Below are 12,935 nucleotides of genomic sequence, written 5' to 3'. Positions count from 1 at the left end.
GACAAGCCTGAATTATCTTTCTTTTTTTCTCTGCAACAATGTTATAAAGTCATTGTCATCTGAGGAGGTAAACCAAGTATACACAAAATATCAAGGCAAATGTATGTAGATTAAGATATTAATGTGAACATTGCATTATCTTTCTGGATTATTGATGTTAATATATTTTATTTATAATCCATTGTGATTTTTCTCAACTCAGACCTATTTGTATTTAAAATTTTGTGTATTTTTTTCCTCAAAGAAGTGCAGACCCATCCCCACCCTCCCAATTGTGTCAGTTTTTGTTCCATCCAACTTGGATCCTCCTTTAGTCAGTCTTGCTACAGCTGCAAGGAAGAAACACAGGGGACTAAGTTAACTGGCGAGCAGATCCAGCAGCAGGGAAAGCAAGGAGAGTTAGCTCTTCCAGAGCTGAAATGAACAGCAGTCCTAACAGAGAATAGGAATGACATTAGTGGTGTTCCCAACTAAGCTCAGGTAACTTCCCCTTTGCTTTCTTCACACTGACCCTTCCTCACAAAGGGGATATTATTGGATCAGTCTGACACTGATCAATCTAGGTTGCCTCCAAGTAACACACAGGAGATTGCCTATCATACCCAACTACTCTGTTGACGGTTCCAATGAGTAATTAGATCTTACAGCTGGGGGGTGGGGAGAGCCGATCCGATGGCTCAATGGCTAAATCCTCTGCTTGCAAACACTGACATCACTTGGGCTTGGTTCATGTCCTGCTTATGGCCTGGGAAAGCAGTAGAGGATGTCCCAAAGCCTTGAGATCCTACACCTGGCTCGTGCCTTTGGATCAGTTCAGTGTGGTCACTGGTGGAGTAAACCAACAAATGGAAAAATCTTTTCATCTATCCTAAATCTGATCTGGCTTTCCAAGAAAAAAAAATCAATCTTTAAAAAAGAAAATGATCATATAACATTTTTTTTTATTTTCTTTTTTAAGAGTTATTTTATTTTTATTGTAAAGTCACATATACACAGAGAAGGAGAGACAGAAAGATCTTTGTCCGATGATTCACTCCCCAAGCAGCCGCAGCAGTCAGAGCTGAGCCGATCTGAAACCAGGAGCCCAGAACCTCCTCAGGGTCTCCCATAAGGGTACAGGGTCCCAAGGCTTTGGGCCGTCCTTGACTGCTTTCCCAGGCCACAAGCAAGGAGCTGGATGAGAAGCAGGGCTGCCGGGATTAGAACCAGCGGTCATATGGGATCCTGGTGCGTGCAACTTTTTTTAAAAAAGCTTCTTTTTTTTTTTTAAAGCAAGGACTTTAGTCGCTAGGCTACTGCACCGGGCCCCATAAAACTTTTTTCATACAAATAGCACACCTAAGTCACAGGAACTTAAACATATTTAGGAAAGACCCACCTAGAACTACTGACTTCAGGAGTGATATTGTATTCAGCAGACCCTTGGACACAGCCTGACCTGTCCACCTGTCCATGACATTCTGTTTTTACTGTAGCTTTGTAAAAGCTACTTTATAAAAAGTCTTGTATTTTATGGAGCAAATCTTTCCATTTTATTATGGTTCAAAATTGTCTTAACTACTTTTTTTTTCTCTTCTCTTTCAGATTAGTTTTGACATTAGGCTGTCAAGTTCCAGGAAAAATTCTTGAAATATGAATATATTGGAATTGTCGTGAACTTATAGCTTGATTTGAGAAGAAACATTCTTAGTGCTCTGCCCTCATGCACGCTCATTAGCCGGGCTCCTTTCATGTCCTTCAGCTGTGGAACCTTAAAGGATGCTTATTTCTTCCATCAGTTTAACTCCTACTAATCAAAGATTGTCTTTCTTAATTCTCTAATTGATTATTACTGGTGATGGGAATGCTACTGATTTTTATATACCGCTCAGAGTCAGTACTCATGTTGAACATTTTATTCACCCCATTAGCTTTTCATTTCTTTTTCAAGTTATACTTTTTTTTGAAAGGTAGATATATATATATATACATACACACACACACACACACACACACACACACACACACACATATATATATATATAGAGAGAGAATATTCCATTTGGGTGCCATTCATGTCCCAGCTGCTCCATCCATCTGTGGAAAAGCAGCCTGGGAAAGCAGTAGAGGATGGCCCAAAGTCTTGGGAACTGGCACCCACTTCGGAGACCTGGAAGAAGCTCCTGGCTCCTGGCTTCGGATCAGCTCAGCTCTGCCCATTGCAGTCACTTGGGGAGTGAACCAGCAAATGGAAGATCTTTCTCTCTGTCTCTCCTTTTCTCTATAAATCTGCCTTTCCAATGACATAAATAAATATTAAAAAGAGAAGATGCAATAATTTTTCCAAATACCATGTACCCCAATATGTGCATAGCCACCCCTTTATCTAGGCCCCCCAGGAAGGTAGACTTGTTACAGTCCACAAACCTACATTCCCATATCATGATCACCCATATTTACATTAGGGGTCTCTCTTGTATGTTCTGTGTGTAGGGGCAAATGTGCAATAATATCGATTCCTCATGATACTATCACAGAACGTTTTCATTCCCATAAACATCCCCTGTGCTCTGCCTGCTCAGCCTTCCTCCTGCCAACCTCTGGACACCATGGCATTTTTTTGCCAGCTCCATAGTTTCCCTTCTTTAGAATGTCAATAGCTGGAATTGTACAGTAGTTAGTCCTTTCAGATTGTCTTCTTTCACTTAGCAATATATACTTAGAGTTTCCCCTTGTCTTTTCATGGCTTGACAGTTCATTCCTTCTTAGTCTTTAACAGTATTTCATTGCCTGCATGTATCACAGTTGATTCATCCATTCACCTGACGAAGGACATCTTGGTTGCATTCAGGCTTGACAGTTACACATAAAGCTGTTTTAAACATGCACACCCAGATATTTGTTTGAACATAAACCTCCAGGTCCTCTGGGTAAATAGCAAAGATCTCAATTGTCGGATTGTATGGGAATAGTAACTGTAGGTATAGTTTAGTAGGAAACAAAGTGGTACACTATTCTGCATTCCTACTGTTACCAAGAGCTAAGTCCCCGATCCAAGGCCAAATCAAAGTAATAAAGACAAGGTTTGAGGGTAAAGGAGAAAGTTTAATATAACAATAGATGAAGAGTTAAAAGATTTATATCTCAAGAACTATCAGCCCAATTGGTGAGAGGATGGTCTGAGATTTTAATGCAGGATTACAGGAAGGGCTAGAGAGTCTGCAGTAAGTACAGAAATGGGTCAGCTACACAGGTGCTCAACTGAACAAGGTGATGGATGCTGTAATCCTAAGAAGGCCTAAGAGATTAACCCCATCTCAAGCAGGCTGCTCTGCTCTGGCTCTCTATGAGGTTAAGATAGGATGAAAGCAGTCTTAGGGTATAGCAAAAAGGAAAGCTAAAGATTTAGCCTTCAGCAGAATATCTACCATAGCAGCCTGAAAAATATCACTAGGTTAGAATTACCGTGAAATTGTGCAGTGTGGAAATTTGCCACTCTGCACTTAATTATGACAAGAACTGACTCCTGCAACTTTTATATTATCTTGTACTGCTTACACTACCCACAATAAATGAACATTCCTATTGCTCCATGTTCTTGCCAATTCTGGTGGTGTCAGTATGCCAGGCTCGGACAATTCTAACAAATAAATAGGGGGCAGTTCATTGTTGCTTTAATTTGAACTTTTCTGTTGACCTATAACATGACACATCTTTTCATGTGTTCACTCAACATCTGTAGATCTTCTGCAGTGAATGGTTTGTAAAAATCTTTGTCCCTGTTTTGTAATAGGATTGCCTTCTTATTGTTGATTTTTAAGGGTTCTTTGTATATTTTCTAAGAATCCTTTATCTGATGTGTCTTTTGTAAACATGTTCTCCCCATCTTTGGTTTGTTTTCTCATTCTCTAACTATTCTCTTTTGCAGTTAGTTTGAATGAGATAGTTAATAAATGATTTCTTTCATGGATCATGTCACTGTTGTAGATAAAAAAATCTTCATCTCCACAATCATTTCTGTTTTGCCCTACTTATCTCCTAGCATTTTAATAATTATGAGGCTTAAAAACTATTTATTGGAAGCCAGCATTGTGGCACAAGCAGGTTAGGTCTCTGCCTGCAGTGCCAGCGTTTCATATGGGCACCAGGTCAAGTTTGATCTGCCCTGCCTTCAATACAGCTCCATATTCACAAGTCTTGGAAAGCAGCAAGGGATGGCCTAAGTGCTTGGGCGCCTGCACCTCTGTGGGGAAGTCTGGAGGAGGTCCTGACCCCTGCCTTCAACCTGACCCAATACCTGCCATTGTGGCCATTTGGGGAGTGAATCGACAGATGGAAGATCTTTCTATCAATCTCTCTCTCTTCTCTCTGTAACTCTGTCTTTCAAATAAACTTTTTCAAAATCTTGAAATTTTTTTGAAGAATTACTTTTATTTTAGCTAAAGACAGAAGAATAAAGATTTTCCAACTAGTGGTTCGGTTCTCAAATGTCCACAGCAGCCAGGGTGGGACCAGGCCAAAGCAAAGAGCCAAGAACACTTTCTGGGTCTCACACAAGCATTGCAGGGACTCAAGTGCTTGTGCCGTTATCTGCTGTCTTCCGGGGTACAGATGGATCCAGGAAGGCTGGTCGGAAGCAGTGGAGCTGGGATACAAATTAGACACTCTGACAGGAAATATCAGTTACAACTCCAGGAGACACCTTAACACACCCTCCCCCCCTCATTTTGTGGTTTAAATTTCATCTCTGAATCATTTTGACTTTATTTTGGTGGAGGGTGTAAGGTCTATATTAAGATTCATGCTTTTGTTTGTGGATTCCAGTTGTTTCATCACCATTTGTTGAAAATACTGTATTTTGCTCCTTTGTCAAGGATTAATTGATAATTTTTACATGGGTCTGTTTCTGGGCTCTCTATTCTATTAGTCTATTTATCTAGCCTTTTACCATTCCACACCATTCTACTGATTTGTGTAACATTAAATTAAGCCTTACAGTTGGGTAGCATCCATCCTCCAACTTTGCTCTTCCTTAAGATTATGTTTGTATAATGGATTCTTCTTTTCTCAAAGTATAAATTTTAGAATTAGATTGTTGATATGCAAAAAATGAGTTGCTGAGAGCTTCATTGCAATTTCATTTTATTGTGCTAATTAATATAATGAATAAAGCTGCTGATTATGTCTTCTATTTTTCTTGAGTTCAATATCTATTTTTGCTTCCTAAGTCAAATGCTAGGTATTTCATTCTCTTTTACTTTTATATTTTATCATACATACCCAGAAGTCTATATCTCATTTAGCTGTGTCATGGTTTTCAAAACTTTTAAAATTTATTTAGAGAAACAGCAACAAAGAAAGACAGAAAAATCTTCCATTTGGCGGTTTACAACCCAGTCTCTGGAGCTGGGCCGGGCTCATGCTGGGCTCTGGGAACACAATCCGAATCTCCGGCATGGGTTTCAGTAGCCCAGGGACTTGAACCATCACCTTCCACATCCCAAAGCACACATTAGCAGGAAACTGAAATCAGAGTACAGCTGGGACTTCGACCCAGTCCTCCAGGATGGGATGTGGGCAGCCTAAGCTGTGCCTCAACTGCTAAGCCAACTGTCACATGCTTCCACAAGTTTGTATTAATAGTTGCTTTGTGTAGTTGTATTTTGCAATTCCCATTATGCTGTTTTTCCTCAAATTACGTATTATTTAGAAATGTGCTTTTCAATATTTACTTTGGTTTTGGTTATCTCTTTCTCCCTTCCTTTCTTTCTTTTTAAGGATTTATTTATTTGTCATTAGAAACTCAGATCTACAAAGAGAAGGAGAGACAGAGAAGAAGATCTTCCATCTGTTGGCTCATGCCCCAAGTAGCCACAGTGGCCAGAGCTGAGCTGATCTGAAGCCAGGAGCCAGGAGCTTCTTCCAGGTCTCCCACATAGGTGCAGGGTGACAAGGCTTTGGGCCATCCTCTACTGCTTTCCCAGGCCACAAGCAGGGAGCTGTTTGGAAAGTGGAAGCAGCCAGGACACAAACCAGTGCCAGTATGAGATCCTGGTGCATGCAAGATGAGGACTTTAGCCAGTAGGCTCCTGCACTGGGCACTCTTTCTTCCTTTCTTTCTTTGCTCTCTCTCTCTCTCTCTCTCTCTCTCTCTCTCTTTCCTTCCTTCCTTCCTCCTTTCTTTCTTCTAATTTTTTTCTTTCATTTGGAAATTTACCTTGTTGTAGACCTCATCTTTCCATTCCAGCCCTTCAAATCTGGGACAATGGGTCAGAGATAAAGTTTATAAGGTTTTTTTTTTTGTTTAAATGTTTATTCTCTTACTTTTGTTTATCTGAAACTCAGATCATCAATGGGGGCTGGGACAGTGAAGATAAATCTTCCATGTTCTGGTTCATCTTCAAATGTCTGTAGCATCCAGGCAGGGCCCGGTGAAAGCGGGAGCACAGTGCTCCATCCAAGCCTCCCACATGGATGACAGAGACCCACCTGTGCTTATCTGGGATGCATTAGCAGGCAGCTGGATGGGAAAAAAAGGAACTGAGACTGAAACCCAGCACTCCCATATGGGATTCCAGCATCACAAGTGGTACTGTGATTCACAGTGCTACACCACAACATTGTCATTAGAGATCTTTGTCTTATGATATTAACTCTTTGAAAGTTGCTGAAATTGGGGCTTTGTATGTTATCAGATTTTTGTTTTGTCTTGTTTGGTCTCATCTGTTTTGGTGTTTTACTTAAAAAAAAAATTGTGGGTCGCTCTCATTGGCTGCAGCTCCCACTGGTTTATGCGAGGGCCAAGTATGTGCTGGGCAGAACCAGGCTGGACTACAACACTCATTGGTTCCAGGGGAAGTCAGGGCTGAAAACAGAACCAACCCAGCGATCGCAACCACCAGCTGATCGGGGCCATGGACTGTGCAGGGCTCTGTACTTGCCAGCACATACAAGAATCTGGTCTGGGAACACCTCAGACAGGGTTTCTTTGGAGATCTCCCCAATTGAAATGCCGGACTCAGAACCCTAACCAAGAAAAGAGAGAAGACAGAACAGGTCAATCAACCATCTCAGCTATATGTTGGCAGTGAAATATGGGGCAAACAGAGACTCTATGATGGTCTATGTCAATCAGTGGATTCTTCAAAGACCTCATGGTGTTTGGAGTGGCAAAATTGGCAGCGATTCATAACTGTTGAACTATCAAAACCACTTGAGCAAGACCCTCGGAGCATGCCCTACATGTGGCACCTGGGGAGGGTGGGAAATTGGGTGGGCCTTCTCCCTTAATACCCCCCTTTAAAGACATGAAGGAAACAATATGGAAATAATAGTCCTACCCACTTTCCTGTAGCCCTTGAACCTTTTTACCCTAATTAACTATGTAAAGATTGTAAAAAATAAAAAAAAAATTACTGAAATTCAAAATACAGATAGGGAAAAACACAAATTGCATGTTTGTATTCTGTTCAATTACAAATGAACATGCTCCTGAAGTAATGCAGAGTCAATTTTTATAATAGTTCCATGTGAGCTTAAATGGAACATTTATTCTCTGTTCACTGAGTTCTTGGGGAGATCTAGCTTGTTAATTGTGTTGTTTGGATTGCTCACAGCCTTATTCATTTTGTCTGCTTGATCTATTTCCAATATAAAGATGCATTATAATCTCCCAATGCCGCTGCAGTTTATTTTTTCTCTGAGCAAGATTAGAGTGCACAGGGTGAGTTGAAGGTGATAGGGAAATATTTAATACACACGCATCTATGAACTGTCTTCATCATAAAGATGAAAATAACTCAAGCATAATGGTTTGTGCATTCCAGCCATTCAGTGTGCTGATACAACCCAACCAAGGGAGGAAAAAAGATTTCTGCCTGAAATATAGAGTACACTCAGAAACACATCTGTCATGTAGATATATCCAAAAGCTTATGAATATTGCATTCTGCATTTCTCTTCTTCAGTCTTTTCACCATAGTGTTAGCACATATCTGTTCTTATTACAAAGTTACTTGCATAAGCACATATTTGCTTGAAAGGTATGATACACTTCCTACAAAGTGTCCGGTGACATTTTCTTACAGGTTGTCAAATCTACATGACAGCGGGTTAATTCTCTTAGCTGAGGCTATGCATTTGCTTTCCTCTTTGAGAAGACTACCTTCCCGCCATTGTCTTTTGCTCCAGAGGAGAGATAGTCTCCTAGTTGTTTTTTTTTTTTTTTTATATACATGCCTGCTCAGCCAGAGTGACTCATTTAAATACACATGATCCTATCACCCCTGATTAACTCCTTAAGGGACATACAACACCAGGGTGGTCTGCTTCCTGTCTTGTCAGCTGCCCTTGGCTCCATGCTCCAGCCATCCTGGCCTCTTTGCCTTTCCGTCTTCCACAAGGCCATTGATCCTGTACCCATGCTGCCTTACATGTTAAGCCTTTTGTCCTTCAGAGCTCATATCTGTAGCCTCTTGACTAATCAGCAAGGTCAGATTCCTCTGGGAACTGTCATGGCATTGTAGACCTCTCCCACAGGATACCTATAAAAGTCCTAATTTTACAAGCTTATTATTAATATTACTATTAGGTTAATCCTGCCTTCCTCTTCCTCCCTTCCCTCAACTAGAAGGTGAAGTCTTTTAAACAAGCCTTGACACTCCTGCATGTCAACACTACATGTTGGCTACATCACAGTAGTGACGAATGAATAGCTAGCTCCCTTTCTTCACTTTAAAGTGGGGTACATTAACCAGTGCATCTGTACTCCTGTTGCTGCCTTTGCTTTTATCCCACACTCAATCTCCATTCCCCAATACACAAACACACACACACACACACACTCTCTGTCTAAAAATTTAAGTCCAAAGCTTTGTCCAGTAATGAAGATTTTTACTAAAATTTTGTTGATACAGAGAGACAAGGGGCAGAGCACAAGCAAAATGCCCAATGCCTTCTAGGTCTCTTTTCCTTGCCCCCATTGTTGGCAGTAGGAGCTGTCTCTTACCCTCCCAGTAAATCTGTCCTGGGAGCCCCTCCAGCTGAGCTGCCTCCTGCACCTGCTTCTGTAGCGTCACAAAACTGAGGTCCACAGTCAGCGAAACAAAGCCCAGCCACTGGCCACGCCACTCCTCGGAAGTCTCACCTCTTAGGGCCACTAGTGCTTTTTAGAATTTGGAATGGAAAATGTTCCTTTCTATCTTTTCTTTAGTTGGGTGGTGTTCTTTTTATCCATGCCATCCTTACCCTCCTATTCTCTGAGCCTGATTGAAGTCTGATGTCCACCAGGGTCCACTTGAAAGGCCAGGTCCTCTGGAATACTTTCCCTAAGGCCCTAGATGGAGTTGACTTTTCTTCTTACCTCAATGGAAATCCTGTTGTTTCTGTTCCACTCAGTATTAAGGGTAATGCAGTGCTTGCTCTCTCCCTCAGCTTGAAGAGCAAGCTCTCGCTCTCATTGGACATGCCCCTGCAGCGTATGACCTGGACTTGGCCCGTTCTGACCGGCTCTGAGGTGGGCTGGATGATAAATAAACTTCATATTTCTCTTCTTTAGTTTTGGTTAAAGACTTGGAGAAAGCTACTCAATTTCATGTTTTAAGTATTTCTCATTTCAGAGTCAGCTGGAGGACACCAACATCCCTGGCCAAGGAATACTGTAGACAGTGTGGGTGTGCAGGAGAGAAGTAAATTCACCCACAAAACTGGTGAACCAAAGGTTACGGAGAGATGTCTTCCTACCAGTTAGGAGATGCAGTTGAAATATTTGCCTGGGATGACTCTGGCTTTCTGAAACTCAGCACAAACTTGGGCCCTGGAAGTCATTCATTGTGGAGTCAGACTTTTGTGCTTTGTTAAATAGGCCAAGTAGATGGGTAACTGAACATACTGGCATATGAGTTTAGCCTCCTATGATCCACAGAGAGACCAGCTTTGAAGACCCACATTCTGCTGCCTGGGCATAATCCTCACGAGAACAGACCTTATGTTTCACGGTCATGGTGACCAAGCCCTGGGGACTGAGGTTTGCTCCCTGCCTATGTGGCTGCCTGAGGGCTTTTAACATTGAATCTACCTCCACTTGCTCAGAATCTCATTTGACTTAAGTTTTTGATGGGAAGCCCTCTATATTTTTAGCTACTTCTATTCCTATAACATTTGCATTACCTTGAATTAAACAAAGATAAAAAGTAAAATGAAGTTCTTTGACCATTTTTAAACATTCTTGCAGCTCAAAGTCATGTATTGCATTACAATAAAATTTAAAAGTGAAATGAAATATTTTAAAAGTTCGTATTTCCAGTACCAAGGACAACCATGTAATATTTCAAAAGCTTTTCTTACTTTTTTTTTCCATGTAGACCTTTCAGAAAATTACAGTGCTGAATATATGTGATATATATAGGAGAAAAAGCAGACTAAAGTATATGTATGGATACACATGTATAATATAAATTTTTACTGTTTTGCATATGTGTCCGTGTGCCTATGTGGTTTGTTTGTATACATGTGAATATGTATACTGTATTTGGCCTTTTCACTCAGATGTTTAAAAGAAGCATTTTTCTATTGCCATTATTAAGGATGATGATATCCATGGTACCATGGACACACAACAGTCCAACAAGAGGCAATAAAGATTTTTTTAAAAGAGTTATTTGTTTTACTTGAAGGAATTACAGAGAAAGAGAAACAGGCAGATCTTCCCAAATCAATTTGGTTTACCCCCCAAATGGCCACAACAGAGCTGGCAGGTCCAGAGCTGGAAGCTGGGAGCTTCTGGCTCTCCCATGTGGGTGCAGATGCCCAAGTCCTTGGGCCGTCGTCTGCTGCTTAGCAGAGAAGTGGAGCAACAGGGACTCTAACCAGTGCTCACACACGATGCCAGTGCCACAGACAGAAGATTAGCATGTTGTACAGCGGTACCAGCTCTAAATATATATATATTTTTTACGTGTAAATGAGAACTTGAAGGTGGAAATGCTGCTTTCATTAACATTGTACGTTTGCTTGGTGAGTTACTTGCTTTTTGACAGTTCGATTTATCTTCCCCCATTAGCTCTTCTAGGTACTGTGAGCACTCCAGCCTTCCCAACAGCACCTGCCAGTCCCTTGAGGCTTTCGGGTAAATAGATGCTGTGCTTCCCTGACCGGCCTCATTGCCTTTGAGCTCACTTCCTGTCATTATCACTGCTCGGAGGCATATGCACGTAATATCTCTTGGTTTAAACTTGTCCCAACAAGTTCAATTTCCAGAGTCAGCTTGTAAAGCCATTTCTCAGAATCTCATACTGCAACCCAAGGTCAACTACCATGGGAACTAGCATGAGCACACTGTGGACTGGTGAGACATGTAACTTCACACCTGGGCCCTTTGTCCGGTGCCCCTGAGGTTTATCACCCTGTGGCCTTTAGGCGAAAGAGTTGACCTTTGATGCCTCGGTTTCTTTATCTATGAAATGGGTGTCTAGCAGTTTCTAGGCTGAAATATGACAGGGGGCAGTAGATGGCGCCATCTGCTGTGGAGAGTGGTGGCAGGAATCTACCAGTGGCCACACATCTGCCACATCTGACTCCTGGTTTCTTCATTTTAAGATTCAGCTCCCGGAGCTGGTGTTATGCTGCCAGTCAGGCTGACTGCATCTCATATTGGAATCCTTGAGTGCCCATCCCAGCTCCAGTTCCTGACTCCAGCTTCCTGCTAAGATGCTCCTGGAGGGTAGCAGGTGATGGCTCAGGTATTGGGGCAGTCACTACCAAGTACTGGGGCAGCATTCCTAGTCTTCGTCCCCAACCCAGTTCCAGAAAGTGTGGACATTTGGGGAGTGGACCAACGGTTGGGAGCTCTCTCTCCCTCACTCTCTCACTCTCTTTCTGTATATTTGTGTGTGTCTCTGTGTGTGTGCGCATCTGTGTTTCTCTGCCTCTCAAATAATAAATAAATAATTAAATAATTTTTTGAAAGATAGAGGGTAGGAATAAACACCAAGCTCCTATCAGTTCATTTCTTGTGAATCTCCTTTTCTTCTAGATATCTTCAACATAAAACCTGACCAAAGTTTTAAAGCACACTTTTATAGTTGTTTTTCTCATGGGTATATCAAAGATGATTGGATAAGAGTTCCTCCCAGGAGCACTTCCAAAATTTCCAAGTAAATTCTGCATTTTTCTTATGAAAATTTCCAAACCTTCCTAAATGGAGGAGATGGGCTCATAAGCCCCATGTATTCATTCTCCAGCTTTCACAGTCTTAAATATTTCGCCTAGTTTTTTTTTTTGTAGACTTATTTTCCTTCATATATCTTATTTTAATTTTTACTGAATTATTTGAAAGCAAGTCCTAACAGTATTTTATTTTATCCATCAAATACTTCTTCATGTATTTCTAACAGCTAAAAAGATTTTTTTTTTCTTTCTACATAAGCACAGTGTCATCATCACCCATAATAAAAGTATCAGTAATCTTGGGAGCATTTTAAAAATAGGATTCTGGAAAAAGCAAGCCAGGGGGATGAGTAATACGGCATTTCAAGCATTGCAAGCACTACGGTAAGAGGCTTGAGGAGATGCTCTTGGCAAAGAAAGCACTTTCACTTTTGCAAATGACATCATAGAGCCAGATGTCCTCCTTCCTGCTTAGCTGGAAAGGGGCAGACTTCCTTGCCCCCAGATTGAAGGCATCAGAATCAGAAGCCTGATTCCTGAGCATCCTCTGTCATAGCATTCCATTGGATTCATTCTTTCATTGATTGAGGCAAGGACATTTAAACAAGATCTAGCCCCCTCACAGATATGTAAGTGTACAATGTATCTGTGGTTGACTGAGCACAGTCTTGAGCCATACCAAATAACCTGATTTGACCAGTATTTCTTCTCAGCAACTATCTGTGAATTAAATGGACAGCTGGCTTCATTCACTTTATTAAAGCGCTGCTATTTACTGACTAGATTGGAAG

The sequence above is a fragment of the Ochotona curzoniae genome, unplaced genomic scaffold (assembly GCF_017591425.1).
Source record: "Ochotona curzoniae isolate NIBS_2020 unplaced genomic scaffold, NIBS_Ocur_1.0 scaffold_2587, whole genome shotgun sequence".
In the NCBI taxonomy this organism is placed as follows: Eukaryota; Metazoa; Chordata; class Mammalia; order Lagomorpha; family Ochotonidae; genus Ochotona; species Ochotona curzoniae.
This window is presented reverse-complemented; position numbering follows the sequence as displayed.